The sequence below is a fragment of the Hibiscus syriacus genome, unplaced genomic scaffold (assembly GCF_006381635.1).
Source record: "Hibiscus syriacus cultivar Baekdansim isolate YM2019G1 unplaced genomic scaffold, ASM638163v2 tig00111659_pilon, whole genome shotgun sequence".
Taxonomy (NCBI): domain Eukaryota; kingdom Viridiplantae; phylum Streptophyta; class Magnoliopsida; order Malvales; family Malvaceae; genus Hibiscus; species Hibiscus syriacus.
The window spans coordinates 949,871-954,600 of NW_024063149.1; the positions used below are offsets into that span (position 1 = coordinate 949,871).

The window sequence follows — 4,730 nt, forward strand, 5'->3', positions numbered from 1 at the left end:
ATATCAAGTAATTTCAATAATTTCACATGAAACATAAACATGATTGAACCACATAAACACATGTCCTTTTCTTAACTCATAAATTACATACACAACCTTGTGCATTTTACATATTACACATAATCACAACACATACACAATAAGCTTATCAAATTCGCATTTGCTTACATCAGAATTATATCATATATATAATTTTTAATTGTTGAGGAATTAGTAAGCTGTAACCCCATATGCCCACAGTGAAAGTAGAGGACAGCTCACAGCTTCAGGAGCCGTTGTTTTTCTCTTTTTATATAACTCAGTCTTACAACACTCATCCACATCGTCTCTCATTTCTTTTCTAATTTCTATCTTCATTTTCAGCAAAATCAAGATCAATGGGATACGACAGGCTCCGACCATCGGAACCAGGACAGCACCAACAACAACATAGAGAACTCACAGCTAAAAGTAGCAAGAAAAAGCTTGTAATAATTTCTGTTGTAGCTTTCTCTATGATCATTGTCTCTGCTGTCTGTGCCGGTGTCGTAGTTGTGCTCCGTGATGGCGGCGTCGACGGCGCCACTCCAGTTGGCGGCGACCCAATCCGCCGTAGACCCACCCAAGCTATTTCCAGGACGTGCGGTAAAACTCGGTTCCGAAAACTCTGTGTTAACTCGTTCCTCCAGTTCCCTGGCTCGCTTGCTGCAAGTGAACAAGACCTTGTGCACATCTCCTTCAATGTCACACTGCAGCGCTTCAACAAGGCTCTTTATAAGACCACCTTCATCTCCGTTACACAGATGGATCCACGTGTACGGTCCGCTTACGACGGCTGCCTCGAGCTTCTGGAAGATTCCGTCGACGCCCTCTCCGTTCCCTCTCCTCCGTCGTTCCTTCTCATAATAGCAATGGTCAAGGCGGCTCCACTCAAGACGTCATGACGTGGCTTAGCGCGGCGTTGACGAACCAGGACACGTGTACGGAGGGGTTCGAGGGACTGAGTGGGGCGGTGAGGGACCAGATGACAGCCAAATTGGCGGACTTGTCGGAGCTAGTGAGTAATTGCTTGTCGATATTCGTGGCGAGCGGCGGAGACGACTTCGGCGGAGTGCCGACGCAGAACAGGAGGCTGCTGACGTCGAATGATGTTGCGTCGGGAGAAAAAATGGACGGGCAGCATTTACCGAAATGGCTGAGGAGGGAGAGAGGGCGCTGCTGGACACTCCCGTGTCGGCCATCCGTGCCGACATAATCGTTTCAAAAGACGGAAACGGCACCGTTAAGACCATTACAGAGGCGATTAAAAAGGCGCCGGAGCATAGTACTCGCCGGATCATCATTTACGTGAAGGCGGGCAGGTAAAATTATTTATTTTTCTTTATGTATAGGATACGTATTTAATCATTCCCCTATTTTCGTAATTTTATTTTCATCATCTAATTAATTTTTAGTTGCAAGCAGGTACGAAGAGAATAATCTAAAGGTGGGGAGGAAGAAAATTAACTTAATTTTTATAGGGGATGGAAAGGGTAAAACAGTAATTACGGGCAGAAGAAGTGTATTTGACAACATCACCACATTCCACACTGCTGTCTTTGGTAACTTCACTTCACCCTTTTTATATTTATTATTCTCTAGTGCAGTTATCCGTTTTAATAATGTAAGTAAAAGATTAATTTTATCAGTCTATATAAAATTTAAAAAAAAAATATATCAAGGATCAGATATAATTGTCACGAAAATTAAAAATATTATAATATATAGAAATAGGCATAAGCTCAATTTGTATTGAGTTTTTAGTTGATCTGAATTTGATTAGATATTTTTTTTCTTTCATCTATTACTTAATTCGACATAGATATTTTATATTTTCCTTTATTATTTGATGTGATCTGAATTTAGAGATTTCATTCTACTTAAAATTTGATTCAATTTTTTAGATGAAAACTTATGTATGATGTGACTTAATTCGATCCGATACAAATATATATAATTTTATTTTTATTAAATAAATAGAGATTTGATTAAAAAAATAGAGAAGAGTATTATTAAAATTTTCCATAAATATAATATTATCTTTAAAAAAATTTAATTTCAAACTCAACTTCTAAAAAAAGAAAAAATCAGATTTGTACATGTCCATCTCTAAGTCTCATGTCCATCTCTAAAGATATATTAAAAAATTAAAATTAAATTAAAGCACATTATTCCTTAACATTCCTTAAAAAATTTAAAAAGTATGTAAATAGAATAGAAAATTAACACCTTTGTGCTGATCTTAAAAGTGCAAACTTTGTGCTGAATATGTAAACCGAAACTGGATTTGTCGCTACAATTCAAAGCTAAAAGTGCATAAATTATTGGAGGTGGGTAACATTGTCTCGTGGCACTGTCTCCCGTCGCTAATTCTCTCGTCATCAAGGCCCCGATATTGGTTGTTTTACCTTCTTTTCTTATCATGCTTTTCAGCTGCGACCGGTGCTGGTTTTATCGCAAGAGACATAACATTCGAGAACTGGGCTGGACCATCCAAGCACCAGGCAGTAGCTCTACGTATCGGCGCAGACCATGCCGTGGTATACAGATGCAACATCATCGGCTATCAAGACACGTTATACGTTCACTCCAATCGCCAATTCTACCGTGAATGTGACATTTACGGCACCGTCGATTTCATTTTTGGTAATGCCGCCGTGGTGTTCCAGAATTGTAGCATTTACGCCCGAAAGCCCATGCCCTTACAGAAGAACACAATCACTGCACAAAACCGAAAGGACCCGAACCAGAATACGGGCATATCAATCCATGCATGCCGAATCTTACCGACCCCGGATCTGGTGGCAGCAAAGGGTAGCTTTCAAACATATCTAGGACGTCCATGGAAGTTGTACTCTAGGGCTGTATTCATGTTATCGTATATAAGTGACCACGTTCACCCTATAGGATGGCTGGAGTGGAATGCTACATTTGCGTTGGATACACTATATTATGGTGAATACATGAATTATGGACCAGGTGGGGCAATTGGCCAACGGGTTAGATGGCCTGGCTATAGGGTCATCACTTCAGAGATTGAAGCAGCCAAGTTTACGGTGGCACAATTTATTTATGGATCATCATGGTTACCCTCAACTGGGGTCTCTTTCTTGGCTGGCCTTGAAGTTTAATATAAATGATATATTCTTATTCCTTTCCTCAAGTTTTTAATTGTATGAATACATTTGCATCTACCTTTTGTATTATATTACGTAAGTGTCACATGTCATAAAGTTCAGAGTATATTTGATTCACATAATGTAAGATTATTTGTAGGAATAAAATTATTGAAATATAAGATTATTTAATTTATTACAAGAAATGTGTGTTAGAACCGAAATCATAATAAATATGAAAAATAACAACTAAGATATAATCATACCAAATCAAGAATAAAATATTAGATTTGCGGAAGCGTATCTGAATTAATTGATGGTTAAAATCTTTAAGTCTATCTTTGGTTGTGATCTTCTAAGAAGATAGGTTTTCTCTTACCATAAAAACTCTCTGATTAGAATATGAGTAATACAAATTAACTTATTTCTTGGGGACCACTGTCTCTTTATATAAATTGAGTATTAGATCAATCTTTTAAGTATTTATAATTATGTCTTTCATCAAATTATAAATACAACTTATGGTATTTACACTTTGATTCCAAGACAATTTAATACATATAACATATGTAACATAATTGGTTACTTAATTTTGTGACATACTTTATAATAACATTGTACATTATACATATATGCCCACAAATATATATTTAATTCCAGCAATGTGATATTCCCTCCGTCCCATCATTTGTATCTGATATTGACCATGCACACAATTTTAGAAGATATATTTACCAAAGAAAATGACAAAATTATCCTAAAAACTGATTGATAGATTTGACTGATTTGTTTTTATAGGTGTAAAAGAGTGGGACGTATAAATGTAAAAAAAGAAATATAAGTGTTATTGTTTGTTGACTCTTTTTTATAAGACATTTTAAATGAGATAATTTTAAAAATCAAAATATACATATTTAGTGAGATGGACGGAGTATTAATTTACTTAGAAAATCGGATTAGAATGTAAGATTATAACAAAGTTTGATTATTGGAATATAAAATTATCTAAAGCACATTTTATTAAATTGTCTTCAATATTAAAGTAAAAAATATTAATATAAAAGTTGACCCGAAAGGATTGTAGATTGATGAAAGAGAATGGTTAGACCCCTTACAAGTTTTTTTGAGAATTAGACCCCTTACAAGTTAGGATTGTAAATAGACCATATATCACATTAATTAGATATTATTTTTTTCAAGTGTTTAAATATATTTTTTAATATTTCGTTAGTTTTTTCAAGTTCTTAAATATAATGTTTTAATTTATTCTTAATTATTAAGTGATTATAGTTAAGGCCTTCACATGTATGTTGTCATTGTCGCTTGATCCAAGTCGTGTTAACATGTACTACTAACATGTAAATACATTTCTTTTTGGGAAAATAAATTTATTTTTCATTTCATTTAACTTACTCAATTTAATCATTTTTAAATTAAATAAATTGTACAATAAAACATTGATAATTATGCATTATTCTGAAGAAGCCGCTGAAAACTACTACTGCTAACTTTTATGAAATATTTCTTTTCCGAACAAACGACAACTTTAATAAAATGTTGTTTATCTAGAAACGACTTTATCCATCATAATAAATC

The 4,730-nt window shown here is 34.8% G+C and overlaps 1 pseudogene; it reads left to right on the top strand.

The window, feature by feature from the left end:
* Positions 1-323: 323 nt before the first annotated feature.
* LOC120167031 lies at positions 324-3,181 on the top strand (annotated as a pseudogene).
* Positions 3,182-4,730: the final 1,549 nt, after the last annotated feature.